This window comes from Gasterosteus aculeatus, chromosome 6 (genome assembly GCF_964276395.1).
Source record: "Gasterosteus aculeatus chromosome 6, fGasAcu3.hap1.1, whole genome shotgun sequence".
Classification (NCBI taxonomy): domain Eukaryota; kingdom Metazoa; phylum Chordata; class Actinopteri; order Perciformes; family Gasterosteidae; genus Gasterosteus; species Gasterosteus aculeatus.
Window position 1 is genome coordinate 10,918,138 of NC_135693.1, and position 13,028 is coordinate 10,931,165.

The 13,028-nt window shown below is 38.7% G+C and overlaps 62 non-coding genes across 62 annotated transcripts; all 62 read right to left on the bottom strand.

The window, feature by feature from the left end:
* Positions 1–56: 56 nt before the first annotated feature.
* On the bottom strand, positions 57–130 carry trnat-agu (transfer RNA threonine (anticodon AGU)). The gene has a single exon. It is a non-coding gene; the product is annotated as a tRNA-Thr (tRNA).
* Positions 131–218: 88 nt separating this feature from the next.
* On the bottom strand, positions 219–292 carry trnat-agu (transfer RNA threonine (anticodon AGU)). The gene has a single exon. It is a non-coding gene; the product is annotated as a tRNA-Thr (tRNA).
* An 88-nt stretch (positions 293–380) lies between these two features.
* trnat-agu (transfer RNA threonine (anticodon AGU)) lies at positions 381–454 on the bottom strand. The gene has a single exon. It is a non-coding gene; the product is annotated as a tRNA-Thr (tRNA).
* Positions 455–542: 88 nt separating this feature from the next.
* On the bottom strand, positions 543–616 carry trnat-agu (transfer RNA threonine (anticodon AGU)). The gene has a single exon. It is a non-coding gene; the product is annotated as a tRNA-Thr (tRNA).
* Positions 617–705: 89 nt separating this feature from the next.
* trnat-agu (transfer RNA threonine (anticodon AGU)) lies at positions 706–779 on the bottom strand. Its single transcript has one exon. It is a non-coding gene; the product is annotated as a tRNA-Thr (tRNA).
* Positions 780–867: 88 nt separating this feature from the next.
* On the bottom strand, positions 868–941 carry trnat-ugu (transfer RNA threonine (anticodon UGU)). Its single transcript has one exon. It is a non-coding gene; the product is annotated as a tRNA-Thr (tRNA).
* A 233-nt stretch (positions 942–1,174) lies between these two features.
* trnat-cgu (transfer RNA threonine (anticodon CGU)) lies at positions 1,175–1,248 on the bottom strand. The gene has a single exon. It is a non-coding gene; the product is annotated as a tRNA-Thr (tRNA).
* A 131-nt stretch (positions 1,249–1,379) lies between these two features.
* Positions 1,380–1,453, bottom strand: trnat-agu (transfer RNA threonine (anticodon AGU)). Its single transcript has one exon. It is a non-coding gene; the product is annotated as a tRNA-Thr (tRNA).
* Positions 1,454–1,541: 88 nt separating this feature from the next.
* trnat-ugu (transfer RNA threonine (anticodon UGU)) lies at positions 1,542–1,615 on the bottom strand. Its single transcript has one exon. It is a non-coding gene; the product is annotated as a tRNA-Thr (tRNA).
* Positions 1,616–1,703: 88 nt separating this feature from the next.
* Positions 1,704–1,777, bottom strand: trnat-agu (transfer RNA threonine (anticodon AGU)). Its single transcript has one exon. It is a non-coding gene; the product is annotated as a tRNA-Thr (tRNA).
* A 90-nt stretch (positions 1,778–1,867) lies between these two features.
* trnat-ugu (transfer RNA threonine (anticodon UGU)) lies at positions 1,868–1,941 on the bottom strand. Its single transcript has one exon. It is a non-coding gene; the product is annotated as a tRNA-Thr (tRNA).
* A 233-nt stretch (positions 1,942–2,174) lies between these two features.
* trnat-cgu (transfer RNA threonine (anticodon CGU)) lies at positions 2,175–2,248 on the bottom strand. Its single transcript has one exon. It is a non-coding gene; the product is annotated as a tRNA-Thr (tRNA).
* Positions 2,249–2,378: 130 nt separating this feature from the next.
* On the bottom strand, positions 2,379–2,452 carry trnat-agu (transfer RNA threonine (anticodon AGU)). The gene has a single exon. It is a non-coding gene; the product is annotated as a tRNA-Thr (tRNA).
* Positions 2,453–2,540: 88 nt separating this feature from the next.
* trnat-agu (transfer RNA threonine (anticodon AGU)) lies at positions 2,541–2,614 on the bottom strand. Its single transcript has one exon. It is a non-coding gene; the product is annotated as a tRNA-Thr (tRNA).
* An 88-nt stretch (positions 2,615–2,702) lies between these two features.
* Positions 2,703–2,776, bottom strand: trnat-ugu (transfer RNA threonine (anticodon UGU)). The gene has a single exon. It is a non-coding gene; the product is annotated as a tRNA-Thr (tRNA).
* Positions 2,777–3,008: 232 nt separating this feature from the next.
* On the bottom strand, positions 3,009–3,082 carry trnat-cgu (transfer RNA threonine (anticodon CGU)). The gene has a single exon. It is a non-coding gene; the product is annotated as a tRNA-Thr (tRNA).
* Positions 3,083–3,212: 130 nt separating this feature from the next.
* trnat-agu (transfer RNA threonine (anticodon AGU)) lies at positions 3,213–3,286 on the bottom strand. The gene has a single exon. It is a non-coding gene; the product is annotated as a tRNA-Thr (tRNA).
* Positions 3,287–3,375: 89 nt separating this feature from the next.
* On the bottom strand, positions 3,376–3,449 carry trnat-agu (transfer RNA threonine (anticodon AGU)). Its single transcript has one exon. It is a non-coding gene; the product is annotated as a tRNA-Thr (tRNA).
* An 88-nt stretch (positions 3,450–3,537) lies between these two features.
* Positions 3,538–3,611, bottom strand: trnat-ugu (transfer RNA threonine (anticodon UGU)). Its single transcript has one exon. It is a non-coding gene; the product is annotated as a tRNA-Thr (tRNA).
* A 233-nt stretch (positions 3,612–3,844) lies between these two features.
* trnat-cgu (transfer RNA threonine (anticodon CGU)) lies at positions 3,845–3,918 on the bottom strand. The gene has a single exon. It is a non-coding gene; the product is annotated as a tRNA-Thr (tRNA).
* Positions 3,919–4,049: 131 nt separating this feature from the next.
* Positions 4,050–4,123, bottom strand: trnat-agu (transfer RNA threonine (anticodon AGU)). Its single transcript has one exon. It is a non-coding gene; the product is annotated as a tRNA-Thr (tRNA).
* Positions 4,124–4,373: 250 nt separating this feature from the next.
* On the bottom strand, positions 4,374–4,447 carry trnat-agu (transfer RNA threonine (anticodon AGU)). The gene has a single exon. It is a non-coding gene; the product is annotated as a tRNA-Thr (tRNA).
* Positions 4,448–4,535: 88 nt separating this feature from the next.
* Positions 4,536–4,609, bottom strand: trnat-agu (transfer RNA threonine (anticodon AGU)). The gene has a single exon. It is a non-coding gene; the product is annotated as a tRNA-Thr (tRNA).
* A 250-nt stretch (positions 4,610–4,859) lies between these two features.
* Positions 4,860–4,933, bottom strand: trnat-ugu (transfer RNA threonine (anticodon UGU)). Its single transcript has one exon. It is a non-coding gene; the product is annotated as a tRNA-Thr (tRNA).
* A 233-nt stretch (positions 4,934–5,166) lies between these two features.
* trnat-cgu (transfer RNA threonine (anticodon CGU)) lies at positions 5,167–5,240 on the bottom strand. The gene has a single exon. It is a non-coding gene; the product is annotated as a tRNA-Thr (tRNA).
* A 130-nt stretch (positions 5,241–5,370) lies between these two features.
* Positions 5,371–5,444, bottom strand: trnat-agu (transfer RNA threonine (anticodon AGU)). The gene has a single exon. It is a non-coding gene; the product is annotated as a tRNA-Thr (tRNA).
* An 88-nt stretch (positions 5,445–5,532) lies between these two features.
* trnat-agu (transfer RNA threonine (anticodon AGU)) lies at positions 5,533–5,606 on the bottom strand. The gene has a single exon. It is a non-coding gene; the product is annotated as a tRNA-Thr (tRNA).
* An 88-nt stretch (positions 5,607–5,694) lies between these two features.
* trnat-agu (transfer RNA threonine (anticodon AGU)) lies at positions 5,695–5,768 on the bottom strand. The gene has a single exon. It is a non-coding gene; the product is annotated as a tRNA-Thr (tRNA).
* An 88-nt stretch (positions 5,769–5,856) lies between these two features.
* On the bottom strand, positions 5,857–5,930 carry trnat-ugu (transfer RNA threonine (anticodon UGU)). Its single transcript has one exon. It is a non-coding gene; the product is annotated as a tRNA-Thr (tRNA).
* A 232-nt stretch (positions 5,931–6,162) lies between these two features.
* Positions 6,163–6,236, bottom strand: trnat-ugu (transfer RNA threonine (anticodon UGU)). The gene has a single exon. It is a non-coding gene; the product is annotated as a tRNA-Thr (tRNA).
* A 130-nt stretch (positions 6,237–6,366) lies between these two features.
* Positions 6,367–6,440, bottom strand: trnat-agu (transfer RNA threonine (anticodon AGU)). The gene has a single exon. It is a non-coding gene; the product is annotated as a tRNA-Thr (tRNA).
* Positions 6,441–6,528: 88 nt separating this feature from the next.
* Positions 6,529–6,602, bottom strand: trnat-agu (transfer RNA threonine (anticodon AGU)). The gene has a single exon. It is a non-coding gene; the product is annotated as a tRNA-Thr (tRNA).
* Positions 6,603–6,691: 89 nt separating this feature from the next.
* Positions 6,692–6,765, bottom strand: trnat-agu (transfer RNA threonine (anticodon AGU)). The gene has a single exon. It is a non-coding gene; the product is annotated as a tRNA-Thr (tRNA).
* Positions 6,766–6,853: 88 nt separating this feature from the next.
* Positions 6,854–6,927, bottom strand: trnat-ugu (transfer RNA threonine (anticodon UGU)). The gene has a single exon. It is a non-coding gene; the product is annotated as a tRNA-Thr (tRNA).
* Positions 6,928–7,160: 233 nt separating this feature from the next.
* On the bottom strand, positions 7,161–7,234 carry trnat-cgu (transfer RNA threonine (anticodon CGU)). Its single transcript has one exon. It is a non-coding gene; the product is annotated as a tRNA-Thr (tRNA).
* A 131-nt stretch (positions 7,235–7,365) lies between these two features.
* Positions 7,366–7,439, bottom strand: trnat-agu (transfer RNA threonine (anticodon AGU)). The gene has a single exon. It is a non-coding gene; the product is annotated as a tRNA-Thr (tRNA).
* An 88-nt stretch (positions 7,440–7,527) lies between these two features.
* trnat-ugu (transfer RNA threonine (anticodon UGU)) lies at positions 7,528–7,601 on the bottom strand. The gene has a single exon. It is a non-coding gene; the product is annotated as a tRNA-Thr (tRNA).
* Positions 7,602–7,689: 88 nt separating this feature from the next.
* trnat-agu (transfer RNA threonine (anticodon AGU)) lies at positions 7,690–7,763 on the bottom strand. Its single transcript has one exon. It is a non-coding gene; the product is annotated as a tRNA-Thr (tRNA).
* Positions 7,764–7,853: 90 nt separating this feature from the next.
* Positions 7,854–7,927, bottom strand: trnat-ugu (transfer RNA threonine (anticodon UGU)). Its single transcript has one exon. It is a non-coding gene; the product is annotated as a tRNA-Thr (tRNA).
* A 233-nt stretch (positions 7,928–8,160) lies between these two features.
* Positions 8,161–8,234, bottom strand: trnat-cgu (transfer RNA threonine (anticodon CGU)). The gene has a single exon. It is a non-coding gene; the product is annotated as a tRNA-Thr (tRNA).
* A 130-nt stretch (positions 8,235–8,364) lies between these two features.
* trnat-agu (transfer RNA threonine (anticodon AGU)) lies at positions 8,365–8,438 on the bottom strand. Its single transcript has one exon. It is a non-coding gene; the product is annotated as a tRNA-Thr (tRNA).
* Positions 8,439–8,526: 88 nt separating this feature from the next.
* trnat-agu (transfer RNA threonine (anticodon AGU)) lies at positions 8,527–8,600 on the bottom strand. The gene has a single exon. It is a non-coding gene; the product is annotated as a tRNA-Thr (tRNA).
* An 88-nt stretch (positions 8,601–8,688) lies between these two features.
* Positions 8,689–8,762, bottom strand: trnat-agu (transfer RNA threonine (anticodon AGU)). The gene has a single exon. It is a non-coding gene; the product is annotated as a tRNA-Thr (tRNA).
* An 88-nt stretch (positions 8,763–8,850) lies between these two features.
* Positions 8,851–8,924, bottom strand: trnat-agu (transfer RNA threonine (anticodon AGU)). Its single transcript has one exon. It is a non-coding gene; the product is annotated as a tRNA-Thr (tRNA).
* An 88-nt stretch (positions 8,925–9,012) lies between these two features.
* Positions 9,013–9,086, bottom strand: trnat-agu (transfer RNA threonine (anticodon AGU)). The gene has a single exon. It is a non-coding gene; the product is annotated as a tRNA-Thr (tRNA).
* Positions 9,087–9,174: 88 nt separating this feature from the next.
* Positions 9,175–9,248, bottom strand: trnat-ugu (transfer RNA threonine (anticodon UGU)). Its single transcript has one exon. It is a non-coding gene; the product is annotated as a tRNA-Thr (tRNA).
* A 233-nt stretch (positions 9,249–9,481) lies between these two features.
* Positions 9,482–9,555, bottom strand: trnat-cgu (transfer RNA threonine (anticodon CGU)). Its single transcript has one exon. It is a non-coding gene; the product is annotated as a tRNA-Thr (tRNA).
* A 130-nt stretch (positions 9,556–9,685) lies between these two features.
* Positions 9,686–9,759, bottom strand: trnat-agu (transfer RNA threonine (anticodon AGU)). The gene has a single exon. It is a non-coding gene; the product is annotated as a tRNA-Thr (tRNA).
* Positions 9,760–9,847: 88 nt separating this feature from the next.
* On the bottom strand, positions 9,848–9,921 carry trnat-agu (transfer RNA threonine (anticodon AGU)). The gene has a single exon. It is a non-coding gene; the product is annotated as a tRNA-Thr (tRNA).
* An 88-nt stretch (positions 9,922–10,009) lies between these two features.
* On the bottom strand, positions 10,010–10,083 carry trnat-ugu (transfer RNA threonine (anticodon UGU)). Its single transcript has one exon. It is a non-coding gene; the product is annotated as a tRNA-Thr (tRNA).
* A 233-nt stretch (positions 10,084–10,316) lies between these two features.
* On the bottom strand, positions 10,317–10,390 carry trnat-cgu (transfer RNA threonine (anticodon CGU)). The gene has a single exon. It is a non-coding gene; the product is annotated as a tRNA-Thr (tRNA).
* Positions 10,391–10,823: 433 nt separating this feature from the next.
* trnat-cgu (transfer RNA threonine (anticodon CGU)) lies at positions 10,824–10,897 on the bottom strand. The gene has a single exon. It is a non-coding gene; the product is annotated as a tRNA-Thr (tRNA).
* Positions 10,898–11,025: 128 nt separating this feature from the next.
* On the bottom strand, positions 11,026–11,102 carry trnat-ugu (transfer RNA threonine (anticodon UGU)). The gene has a single exon. It is a non-coding gene; the product is annotated as a tRNA-Thr (tRNA).
* Positions 11,103–11,330: 228 nt separating this feature from the next.
* Positions 11,331–11,404, bottom strand: trnat-cgu (transfer RNA threonine (anticodon CGU)). The gene has a single exon. It is a non-coding gene; the product is annotated as a tRNA-Thr (tRNA).
* A 131-nt stretch (positions 11,405–11,535) lies between these two features.
* Positions 11,536–11,609, bottom strand: trnat-agu (transfer RNA threonine (anticodon AGU)). The gene has a single exon. It is a non-coding gene; the product is annotated as a tRNA-Thr (tRNA).
* An 88-nt stretch (positions 11,610–11,697) lies between these two features.
* Positions 11,698–11,771, bottom strand: trnat-agu (transfer RNA threonine (anticodon AGU)). Its single transcript has one exon. It is a non-coding gene; the product is annotated as a tRNA-Thr (tRNA).
* Positions 11,772–11,859: 88 nt separating this feature from the next.
* On the bottom strand, positions 11,860–11,933 carry trnat-agu (transfer RNA threonine (anticodon AGU)). Its single transcript has one exon. It is a non-coding gene; the product is annotated as a tRNA-Thr (tRNA).
* Positions 11,934–12,023: 90 nt separating this feature from the next.
* Positions 12,024–12,097, bottom strand: trnat-ugu (transfer RNA threonine (anticodon UGU)). Its single transcript has one exon. It is a non-coding gene; the product is annotated as a tRNA-Thr (tRNA).
* A 233-nt stretch (positions 12,098–12,330) lies between these two features.
* Positions 12,331–12,404, bottom strand: trnat-cgu (transfer RNA threonine (anticodon CGU)). Its single transcript has one exon. It is a non-coding gene; the product is annotated as a tRNA-Thr (tRNA).
* Positions 12,405–12,534: 130 nt separating this feature from the next.
* trnat-agu (transfer RNA threonine (anticodon AGU)) lies at positions 12,535–12,608 on the bottom strand. The gene has a single exon. It is a non-coding gene; the product is annotated as a tRNA-Thr (tRNA).
* An 88-nt stretch (positions 12,609–12,696) lies between these two features.
* Positions 12,697–12,770, bottom strand: trnat-agu (transfer RNA threonine (anticodon AGU)). The gene has a single exon. It is a non-coding gene; the product is annotated as a tRNA-Thr (tRNA).
* Positions 12,771–12,858: 88 nt separating this feature from the next.
* On the bottom strand, positions 12,859–12,932 carry trnat-ugu (transfer RNA threonine (anticodon UGU)). Its single transcript has one exon. It is a non-coding gene; the product is annotated as a tRNA-Thr (tRNA).
* Positions 12,933–13,028: the final 96 nt, after the last annotated feature.

The window sequence follows — 13,028 nt, forward strand, 5'->3', positions numbered from 1 at the left end:
ATGTAATATCTCAGCAAGTTGGAATAATAAAAAAAGGAAGTCAAAACAGAGGTTAAAGGCACTGCTGGGATTTGAACCCAGGATCTCCTGTTTACTAGACAGGCACTTTGACCAACTAATCCACAGAGCCTCTACTTGAAGCGTTTAAACCAAAAACCAGTTGAACTTCTTTTCAAAAAAGTTTTAATTATGAAAATGAAGTCAAAACACTGGGTTAAAGGCACTGCTGGGATTTGAACCCAGGATCTCCTGTTTACTAGACAGGCACTTTGACCAACTAATCCACAGAGCCTCTACTTGAAGCTGTTAAACCAAAAGCCAGTTGAACTTCTTTTCAAAAAAGTTTTAATTATGAAAATGAAGTTAAAACACTGGGTAAAAGGCACTGCTGGGATTTGAACCGAGGATCTCCTGTTTACTAGACAGGCACTTTGACCAACTAAGCCACAGCGCCTCTGCTTGAAGCGTTTACACCAAAAACGAGTTGAACTTCTTTTCAAAAAAGATTTAATTATGAAAATGAAGTCAAAACACTGGGTTAAAGGCACTGCTGGGATTTGAACCCAGGATCTCCTGTTTACTAGACAGGCACTTTGACCAACTAAGCCACAGCACCTCTACTTGAAGCACCTAAACAAAAAACGAATTGAATACCTTTTCAAAAAATGTTTTAAATAGAAAAATGAAGACAAGACACATTTTTAAAGGCACTGCTGGGATTTGAACCCAGGATCTCCTGTTTACTAGACAGGCACTTTGACCATCTAAGCCACAGCGCCTCTACTTGAAGCGCTTAAACCAAAAACGAGTTGAACTTCTTTTCAAAAAAGTTTTAATTATGAAAATGAAGTGAAAACACTGGGTTAAAGGCACTGCTGGGATTTGAACCCAGGATCTCCTGTTTACAAGACAGGCACTTTGACCAGCTAAGCCACAGCGCCACTGTTTTAAGTTTTTCCTGAAAACGATTAAATTTCATTCATTTTTACCATGTTGGAAATCTAAAAATGCTGTTAAACTTTTAAAGATGGGGTCGAGAATTAAACAGGATCTTTTGAGACAGTCAGTCAAGCATCAAACCACATTTCCTTTGTTAGTACCCTCGTCCCTATGAAACTGGAATCTCGTTTGTAAACAAGGCATTATGAACACTAAATGAATATTATAGCGACGAAGGCCCTGCTGGGATTTGAACCCAGGGTCTCCTGTTTACGAAACAGGCGCTTTAACCAACTAAGCCACGGAGCCCTTGGATATGCCTTTTATTCCTAAAGATCTTGAGTTTAGCTGTATTACACCAGGGTTTAATGCACAAAAGTAAAATGTAATATCTCAGCAAGTTGGAATAATAAAAAAAAGGAAGTCAAAACAGAGGTTAAAGGCACTGCCGGGATTTGAACCCAGGATCTCCTGTTTACTAGACAGGCACTTTGACCATCTAAGCCACAGCGCCTCTACTTGAAGCGCTTAAACCAAAAACGAGTTGAACTTCTCTTCAAAAAAGTTTTAATTATGAAAATGAAGTGAAAACACTGGGTTAAAGGCACTGCTGGGATTTGAACCCAGGATCTCCTGTTTACAAGACAGGCACTATGACCAACTAAGCCACAGAGCCTCTACTTGAAGCGTTTAAACCAAAAACAAGTTGAACTTCTTTTCAAAAAAGTTTTAATTATGAAAATGAAGTCAAAACACTGGGTTAAAGGCACTGCTGGGATTTGAACCCAGGATCTCCTGTTTACTAGACAGGCACTTTGACCATCTAAGCCACAGCGCCTCTACTTGAAGCTGTTAAACCCAAAACAAGTTGAACTTCTTTTCAAAAAAGTTTTAATTATGAAAATGAAGTGAAAACACTTGGTTATAAAGGCACTGCTGGGATTTGAACCCAGGATCTCCTGTTTACAAGACAGGCACTTTGACCAGCTAAGCCACAGCGCCACTGTTTTAAGTTTTTCCTGAAAACGATTAAATTTAATTCATTTTTACCATGTTGGAAATCTAAAAATGCTGTTAAACTTTTAAAGATGGGGTCAAGAATTAAACAGGATCTTTTGAGACAGTCAGTCAAGCATCAAACCACATTTCCTTTGTTAGTACCCTCGTCCCTATGAAACTGGAATCTCGTTTGTAAACAAGGCATTATGGACACTAAATGAATATTATAGAGACGAAGACCCTGCTGGGATTTGAACCCAGGGTCTCCTGTTTACGAAACAGGCGCTTTAACCAACTAAGCCACAGAGCCCTTGGATATGCCTTTTATTCCTAAAGATCTTGAGTTTAGCTGTATTTCACCAGGTTTTAATGCACAAAAGTAAAATGTAATATCTCACCAAGTTGGAATAATAAAAAAAGGAAGTCAAAACAGAGGTTAAAGGCACTGCTGGGATTTGAACCCAGGATCTCCTGTTTACTAGACAGGCACTTTGACCAACTAAGCCACAGCGCCTCTACTTGAAGCACCTAAACAAAAAACGAATTGAATACCTTTTCAAAAAAGTTTTAATCAGAAAAATGAAGACAAGACACATTTTTAAAGGCACTGCTGGGATTTGAACCCAGGATCTCCTGTTTACTAGACAGGCACTTTGACCATCTAAGCCACAGCGCCTCTACTTGAAGCGCTTAAACCAAAAACGAGTTGAACTTCTTTTCAAAAAAGTTTTAATTATGAAAATGAAGTGAAAACACTGGGTTAAAGGCACTGCTGGGATTTGAACCCAGGATCTCCTGTTTACAAGACAGGCACTATGACCAGCTAAGCCACAGCGCCACTGTTTTAAGTTTTTCCTGAAAACGATTAAATTTAATTCATTTTTACCATGTTGGAAATCTAAAAATGCTGTTAAACTTTTAAAGATGGGGTCGAGAATTAAACAGGATCTTTTGAGACAGTCAGTCAAGCATCAAACCACATTGCCTTTGTTAGTAGACTCGTCCCTATGAAACTGGAATCTCGTTTGAAACAAGGCATTATGAACACTAAATGAATATTATAGCGACGAAGGCCCTGCTGGGATTTGAACCCAGGGTCTCCTGTTTACGAAACAGGCGCTTTAACCAACTAAGCCACAGAGCCCTTGGATATGCCTTTTATTCCTAAAGATCTTGAGTTTAGCTGTATTTCACCAGGTTTTAATGCACAAAAGTAAAATGTAATATCTCACCAAGTTGGAATAATAAAAAAAGGAAGTCAAAACAGAGGTTAAAGGCACTGCTGGGATTGGAACCCAGGATCTCCTGTTTACTAGACAGGCACTTTGACCAACTAAGCCACAGAGCCTCTACTTGAAGCGTTTAAACCAAAAACGAGTTGAACTTCTTTTCAAAAAATGTTTTAAATAGAAAAATGAAGACAAGACACATTTTTAAAGGCACTGCTGGGATTTGAACCCAGGATCTCCTGTTTACTAGACAGGCACTTTGACCATCTAAGCCACAGCGCCTCTACTTGAAGCGCTTAAACCAAAAACGAGTTGAACTTCTTTTCAAAAAAGTTTTAATTATGAAAATGAAGTGAAAACACTGGGTTAAAGGCACTGCTGGGATTTGAACACAGGATCTCCTGTTTACAAGACAGGCACTTTGACCAGCTAAGCCACAGCGCCACTGTTTTAAGTTTTTCCTGAAAACGATTAAATTTAATTCATTTTTACCATGTTGGAAATCTAAAAATGCTGTTAAACTTTTAAAGATGGGGTCGAGAATTAAACAGGATCTTTTGAGACAGTCAGTCAAGCATCAAACCACATTGCCTTTGTTAGTAACCTCGTCCCTATGAAACTGGAATCTCGTTTGTAAACAAGGCATTATGAACACTAAATGAATATTATAGCGACGAAGGCCCTGCTGGGATTTAAACCCAGGGTCTCCTGTTTACGAAACAGGGGCTTTAACCAACTAAGCCACAGAGCCCTTGGATATGCCTTTTATTCCTAAAGATCTTGAGTTTAGCTGTATTTCACCAGGTTTTAATGCACAAAAGTAAAATGTAATATCTCAGCAAGTTGGAATAATAAAAAAAAGGAAGTCAAAACAGAGGTTAAAGGCACTGCTGGGATTTGAACCCAGGATCTCCTGTTTACTAGACAGGCACTTTGACCAACTAATCCACAGAGCCTCTACTTGAAGCGTTTAAACCAAAAACGAGTTGAACTTCTTTTCAAGAAAGTTTTAATTATGAAAATGAAGTGAAAACACTGGGTTAAAGGCACTGCTGGGATTTGAACCTAGGAATTCCTGTTTACTAGACAGGCACTTTGACCAACTAAGCCACAGAGCCTCTACTTGAAGCGTTTAAACCAAAAACAAGTTGAACTTCTTTTCAAAAAAGTTTTAATTATGAAAATGAAGTCAAAACACTGGGTTAAAGGCACTGCTGGGATTTGAACCCAGGATCTCCTGTTTACTAGACAGGCACTTTGACCAACTAAGCCACAGCGCCTCTGCTTGAAGTGTTTAAACCAAAAACAAGTTGAACTTCTTTTCAAAAAAGTTTTAATCAGAAAAATGAAGACAAGAAACATTTTTAAAGGCACTGCAGGGATTTGAACCCAGGATCTCCTGTTTACTAGACAGGCACTTTGACCAACTAAGCCACAGCGCCTCTGCTTGAAGCGTTTAAACCAAAAACGAGTTGAACTTCTTTTCAAAAAAGATTTAATTATGAAAATGAAGTCAAAACACTGGGTTAATGGCACTGCTGGGATTTGAACCTAGGAATTCCTGTTTACTAGACAGGCACTTTGACCATCTAAGCCACAGCGCCTCTACTTGAAGCTGTTAAACCCAAAACGAGTTGAACTTCTTTTCAAAAAAGTTTTAATCATGAAAATGAAGTGAAAACACCGGGTTAAAGGCACTGCTGGGATTTGAACCCAGGATCTCCTGTTTACAAGACAGGCACTTTGACCAGCTAAGCCACAGCGCCACTGTTTTAAGTTTTTCCTGAAAACGATTAAATTTAATTCATTTTTACCATGTTGGAAATCTAAAAATGCTGTTAAACTTTTAAAGATGGGGTCGAGAATTAAACAGGATCTTTTGAGACAGTCAGTCTAGCATCAAACCACATTGCCTTTGTTAGTAGACTCGTCCCTATGAAACTGGAATCTCGTTTGTAAACATGGCATTATGAACACCAAATGAATATTATAGCGACGAAGGCCCTGCTGGGATTTGAACCCAGGGTCTCCTGTTTACGAAACAGGCGCTTTAACCAACTAAGCCACAGAGCCCTTGGACATGCATTTTATTCCTAAAGATCTTGAGTTTAGCTGTATTTCACCAGGTTTTAATGCACAAAAGTAAAATGTAATATCTCAGCAAGTTGGAATAATAAAAAAAGGAAGTCAAAACAGAGGTTAAAGGCACTGCTGGGATTTGAACCCAGGATCTCCTGTTTACTAGACAGGCACTTTGACCAACTAATCCACAGAGCCTCTACTTGAAGCGTTTAAACCAAAAACCAGTTGAACTTCTTTTCAAAAAAGTTTTAATTATGAAAATGAAGTCAAAACACTGGGTTAAAGGCACTGCTGGGATTTGAACCCAGGATCTCCTGTTTACTAGACAGGCACTTTGACCAACTAATCCACAGAGCCTCTACTTGAAGCTGTTAAACCAAAAGCCAGTTGAACTTCTTTTCAAAAAAGTTTTAATTATGAAAATGAAGTTAAAACACTGGGTAAAAGGCACTGCTGGGATTTGAACCGAGGATCTCCTGTTTACTAGACAGGCACTTTGACCAACTAAGCCACAGCGCCTCTGCTTGAAGCGTTTACACCAAAAACGAGTTGAACTTCTTTTCAAAAAAGATTTAATTATGAAAATGAAGTCAAAACACTGGGTTAAAGGCACTGCTGGGATTTGAACCCAGGATCTCCTGTTTACAAGACAGGCACTTCGACCAGCTAAGCCACAGCGCCACTGTTTTAAGTTTTTCCTGAAAACGATTAAATTTAATTCATTTTTACCATGTTGGGAATCTAAAAATGCTGTTAAACTTTTAAAGATGGGGTCGAGAATTAAACAGGATCTTTTGAGACAGTCAGTCAAGCATCAAACCACATTGCCTTTGTTAGTAGACTCGTCCCTATGAAACTGGAATCTCGTTTGAAACAAGGCATTATGAACACTAAATGAATATTATAGCGACGAAGGCCCTGCTGGGATTTGAACCCAGGGTCTCCTGTTTACAAAACAGGCGCTTTAACCAACTAAGCCACAGAGCCCTTGGATATGCCTTTTATTCCTAAAGATCTTGAGTTTAGCTGTATTTCACCAGGTTTTAATGAACAAAAGTAAAATGTAATATCTCACCAAGTTGGAATAATAAAAAAAGGAAGTCAAAACAGAGGTTAAAGGCACTGCTGGGATTTGAACCCAGGATCTCCTGTTTACTAGACAGGCACTTTGACCAACTAAGCCACAGAGCCTCTACTTGAAGCGTTTAAACCAAAAACGAGTTGAACTTCTTTTCAAAAAAGTTTTAATTATGAAAATGAAGTGAAAACACTGGGTTAAAGGCACTGCTGGGATTTGAACCCAGGATCTCCTGTTTACTAGACAGGCACTTTGACCAACTAAGCCACAGCACCTCTACTTGAAGCACCTAAACAAAAAACGAATTGAATACCTTTTCAAAAAATGTTTTAAATAGAAAAATGAAGACAAGACACATTTTTAAAGGCACTGCTGGGATTTGAACCCAGGATCTCCTGTTTACTAGACAGGCACTTTGACCATCTAAGCCACAGCGCCTCTACTTGAAGCGCTTAAACCAAAAACGAGTTGAACTTCTTTTCAAAAAAGTTTTAATTATGAAAATGAAGTGAAAACACTGGGTTAAAGGCACTGCTGGGATTTGAACCCAGGATCTCCTGTTTACAAGACAGGCACTTTGACCAGCTAAGCCACAGCGCCACTGTTTTAAGTTTTTCCTGAAAACGATTAAATTTAATTCATTTTTACCATGTTGGAAATCTAAAAATGCTGTTAAACTTTTAAAGATGGGGTCGAGAATTAAACAGGATCTTTTGAGACAGTCAGTCAAGCATCAAACCACATTTCCTTTGTTAGTACCCTCGTCCCTATGAAACTGGAATCTCGTTTGTAAACAAGGCATTATGAACACTAAATGAATATTATAGCGACGAAGGCCCTGCTGGGATTTGAACCCAGGGTCTCCTGTTTACGAAACAGGCGCTTTAACCAACTAAGCCACGGAGCCCTTGGATATGCCTTTTATTCCTAAAGATCTTGAGTTTAGCTGTATTACACCAGGGTTTAATGCACAAAAGTAAAATGTAATATCTCAGCAAGTTGGAATAATAAAAAAAAGGAAGTCAAAACAGAGGTTAAAGGCACTGCCGGGATTTGAACCCAGGATCTCCTGTTTACTAGACAGGCACTTTGACCATCTAAGCCACAGCGCCTCTACTTGAAGCGCTTAAACCAAAAACGAGTTGAACTTCTCTTCAAAAAAGTTTTAATTATGAAAATGAAGTGAAAACACTGGGTTAAAGGCACTGCTGGGATTTGAACCCAGGATCTCCTGTTTACAAGACAGGCACTATGACCAACTAAGCCACAGAGCCTCTACTTGAAGCGTTTAAACCAAAAACAAGTTGAACTTCTTTTCAAAAAAGTTTTAATTATGAAAATGAAGTCAAAACACTGGGTTAAAGGCACTGCTGGGATTTGAACCCAGGATCTCCTGTTTACTAGACAGGCACTTTGACCATCTAAGCCACAGCGCCTCTACTTGAAGCTGTTAAACCCAAAACAAGTTGAACTTCTTTTCAAAAAAGTTTTAATTATGAAAATGAAGTGAAAACACTTGGTTATAAAGGCACTGCTGGGATTTGAACCCAGGATCTCCTGTTTACAAGACAGGCACTTTGACCAGCTAAGCCACAGCGCCACTGTTTTAAGTTTTTCCTGAAAACGATTAAATTTAATTCATTTTTACCATGTTGGAAATCTAAAAATGCTGTTAAACTTTTAAAGATGGGGTCAAGAATTAAACAGGATCTTTTGAGACAGTCAGTCAAGCATCAAACCACATTTCCTTTGTTAGTACCCTCGTCCCTATGAAACTGGAATCTCGTTTGTAAACAAGGCATTATGGACACTAAATGAATATTATAGAGACGAAGACCCTGCTGGGATTTGAACCCAGGGTCTCCTGTTTACGAAACAGGCGCTTTAACCAACTAAGCCACAGAGCCCTTGGATATGCCTTTTATTCCTAAAGATCTTGAGTTTAGCTGTATTTCACCAGGTTTTAATGCACAAAAGTAAAATGTAATATCTCACCAAGTTGGAATAATAAAAAAAGGAAGTCAAAACAGAGGTTAAAGGCACTGCTGGGATTTGAACCCAGGATCTCCTGTTTACTAGACAGGCACTTTGACCAACTAAGCCACAGCGCCTCTACTTGAAGCACCTAAACAAAAAACGAATTGAATACCTTTTCAAAAAAGTTTTAATCAGAAAAATGAAGACAAGACACATTTTTAAAGGCACTGCTGGGATTTGAACCCAGGATCTCCTGTTTACTAGACAGGCACTTTGACCATCTAAGCCACAGCGCCTCTACTTGAAGCGTTTAAACCAAAAACGAGTTGAACTTCTTTTCAAAAAAGTTTTAATTATGAAAATGAAGTGAAAACACTGGGTTAGAGGCACTGCTGGGATTTGAACCCAGGATCTCCTGTTTACTAGACAGGCACTTTGACCAACTAAGCCACAGCACCTCTACTTGAAGCGTTTAAACCAAAAACAAGTTGAACTTCTTTTCAAAAAAGTTTTAATTATGAAAATGAAGTCAAAACACTGGGTTAAAGGCACTGCTGGGATTTGAACCCAGGATCTCCTGTTTACTAGACAGGCACTTTGACCAACTAAGCCACAGCGCCTCTACTTGAAGCACCTAAACAAAAAACGAATTGAATACCTTTTCAAAAAAGTTTTAATCAGAAAAATGAAGACAAGACACATTTTTAAAGGCACTGCTGGGATTTGAACCCAGGATCTCCTGTTTACTAGACAGGCACTTTGACCATCTAAGCCACAGCGCCTCTACTTGAAGCGCTTAAACCAAAAACGAGTTGAACTTCTTTTCAAAAAAGTTTTAATTATGAAAATGAAGTGAAAACACTGGGTTAAAGGCACTGCTGGGATTTGAACCCAGGATCTCCTGTTTACAAGACAGGCACTATGACCAGCTAAGCCACAGCGCCACTGTTTTAAGTTTTTCCTGAAAACGATTAAATTTAATTCATTTTTACCATGTTGGAAATCTAAAAATGCTGTTAAACTTTTAAAGATGGGGTCGAGAATTAAACAGGATCTTTTGAGACAGTCAGTCAAGCATCAAACCACATTTCCTTTGTTAGTACCCTCGTCCCTTTGAAACTGGAATCTCGTTTGTAAACAAGGCATTATGGACACTAAATGAATATTATAGAGACGAAGGCCCTGCTGGGATTTGAACCCAGGGTCTCCTGTTTACGAAACAGGCGCTTTAACCAACTAAGCCACAGAGCCCTTGGATATGCCTTTTATTCCTAAAGATCTTGAGTTTAGCTGTATTTCACCAGGTTTTAATGCACAAAAGTAAAATGTAATATCTCACCAAGTTGGAATAATAAAAAAAGGAAGTCAAAACAGAGGTTAAAGGCACTGCTGGGATTTGAACCCAGGATCTCCTGTTTACTAGACAGGCACTTTGACCAACTAAGCCACAGCGCCTCTACTTGAAGCACCTAAACAAAAAACGAATTGAATACCTTTTCAAAAAAGTTTTAATCAGAAAAATGAAGACAAGACACATTTTTAAAGGCACTGCTGGGATTTGAACACAGGATCTCCTGTTTACTAGACAGGCACTTTGACCATCTAAGCCACAGCGCCTCTACTTGAATCTGTTAAACCAAAAACGAGTTGAACTTCTTTTCAAAAAAGGTTTAATTATGAAAATGAAGTGAAAACACTGGGTTAAAGGCACTGCTGGGATTTGAACCCAGGATCTCCTGTTTACAAGACAGGCACTTTGACCAGCTAAGCCACAGCGCCACTGTTTTAAGTTTTTCCTGAAAACGATTAAATTTAATTCATTTTTACCATGTTGGAAATCTAAAAATGCTGTTAAACTTTTAAAGATGGGGTCGAGAATTAAACAGGATCTTTTGAGACAGTCAGTCAAGCATCAAACCACATTTCCTTTGTTAGTACCCTCGTCCCTATGAAACTGGAATCTCGTTTGTAAACAAGGCATTATGAACACTAAATGAATATTATAGCGACGAAGGCCCTGCTGGGATTTGAACCCAGGGTCTCCTGTTTACGAAACAGGCGCTTTAACCAACTAAGCCACAGAGCCCTTGGATATGCCTTTTATTCCTAAAGATCTTGAGTTTAGCTGTACTACACCAGGTTTTAATGCACAAAAGTAAAATGTAATATCTCAGCAAGTTGGAATAATAAAAAAAAGGAAGTCAAAACAGAGGTTAAAGGCACTGCCGGGATTTGAACCCAGGATCTCCTGTTTACAAGACAGGCACTTTGACCAGCTAAGCCACACTGTTTTAAGTTTTTCCTGAAAACGATTAAATTTAATTCATTTTTACCATGTTGGAAATCTAAAAATGCTGTTAAACTTTTAAAGATGGGGTCGAGAATTAAACAGGATCTTTTGAGACAGTCAGTCAAGCATCAAACCACATTTCCTTTGTTAGTACCCTCGTCCCTATGAAAACTGGAATCTCGTTTGTAAACAAGGCATTATGAACACTAAATGAATATTATAGCGACGAAGGCCCTGCTGGGATTTGAACCCAGGGTCTCCTGTTTACGAAACAGGCGCTTTAACCAACTAAGCCACAGAGCCCTTGGATATGCCTTTTATTCCTAAAGATCTTGAGTTTAGCTGTACTACACCAGGTTTTAATGCACAAAAGTAAAATGTAATATCTCAGCAAGTTGGAATAATAAAAAAAAGGAAGTCAAAACAGAGGTTAAAGGCACTGCCGGGATTTGAACCCAGGATCTCCTGTTTACAAGACAGGCGCTTTGACCAGCTAAGCCACACTGTTTTTAGTTTTTCCTGAAAACGATTAAATTTAATTCATTTTTACCATGTTGGAAATCTAAAAATGCTGTTAAACTTTTAAAGATGGGGTCGAGAATTAAACAGGATCTTTTGAGACAGTCAGTCAAGCATCAAACCACATTTCCTTTGTTAGTACCCTCGTCCCTATGAAAACTGGAATCTCGTTTGTAAACAAGGCATTATGAACACTAAATGAATATTATAGCGACGAAGGCCCTGCTGGGATTTAAACCCAGGGTCTCCTGTTTACGAAACAGGGGCTTTAACCAACTAAGCCACAGAGCCCTTGGATATGCCTTTTATTCCTAAAGATCTTGAGTTTAGCTGTATTTCACCAGGTTTTAATGCACAAAAGTAAAATGTAATATCTCAGCAAGTTGGAATAATAAAAAAAAGGAAGTCAAAACAGAGGTTAAAGGCACTGCTGGGATTTGAACCCAGGATCTCCTGTTTACTAGACAGGCACTTTGACCAACTAATCCACAGAGCCTCTACTTGAAGCGTTTAAACCAAAAACCAGTTGAACTTCTTTTCAAAAAAGTTTTAATTATGAAAATGAAGTGAAAACACTGGGTTAGAGGCACTGCTGGGATTTGAACCCAGGATCTCCTGTTTACTAGACAGGCACTTTGACCTACTAAGCCACAGCACCTCTACTTGAAGCGTTTAAACCAAAAACAAGTTGAACTTCTTTTCAAAAAAGTTTTAATTATGAAAATGAAGTCAAAACACTGGGTTAAAGGCACTGCTGGGATTTGAACCCAGGATCTCCTGTTTACTAGACAGGCACTTTGACCATCTAAGCCACAGCGCCTCTACTTGAAGCTGTTAAACCCAAAACAAGTTGAACTTCTTTTCAAAAAAGTTTTAATTATGAAAATGAAGTGAAAACACTTGGTTATAAAGGCACTGCTGGGATTTGAACCCAGGATCTCCTGTTTACAAGACAGGCACTTTGACCAGCTAAGCCACAGCGCCACTGTTTTAAGTTTTTCCTGAAAACGATTAAATTTAATTCATTTTTACCATGTTGGAAATCTAAAAATGCTGTTAAACTTTTAAAGATGGGGTCAAGAATTAAACAGGATCTTTTGAGACAGTCAGTCAAGCATCAAACCACATTTCCTTTGTTAGTACCCTCGTCCCTATGAAACTGGAATCTCGTTTGTAAACAAGGCATTATGGACACTAAATGAATATTATAGAGACGAAGACCCTGCTGGGATTTGAACCCAGGGTCTCCTGTTTACGAAACAGGCGCTTTAACCAACTAAGCCACAGAGCCCTTGGATATGCCTTTTATTCCTAAAGATCTTGAGTTTAGCTGTATTTCACCAGGTTTTAATGCACAAAAGTAAAATGTAATATCTCACCAAGTTGGAATAATAAAAAAAGGAAGTCAAAACAGAGGTTAAAGGCACTGCTGGGATTTGAACCCAGGATCTCCTGTTTACTAGACAGGCACTTTGACCAACTAAGCCACAGCGCCTCTACTTGAAGCACCTAAACAAAAAACGAATTGAATACCTTTTCAAAAAAGTTTTAATCAGAAAAATGAAGACAAGACACATTTTTAAAGGCACTGCTGGGATTTGAACCCAGGATCTCCTGTTTACTAGACAGGCACTTTGACCATCTAAGCCACAGCGCCTCTACTTGAAGCGCTTAAACCAAAAACGAGTTGAACTTCTTTTCAAAAAAGTTTTAATTATGAAAATGAAGTGAAAACACTGGGTTAAAGGCACTGCTGGGATTTGAACCCAGGATCTCCTGTTTACAAGACAGGCACTATGACCAGCTAAGCCACAGCGCCACTGTTTTAAGTTTTTCCTGAAAACGATTAAATTTAATTCATTTTTACCATGTTGGAAATCTAAAAATGCTGTTAAACTTTTAAAGATGGGGTCGA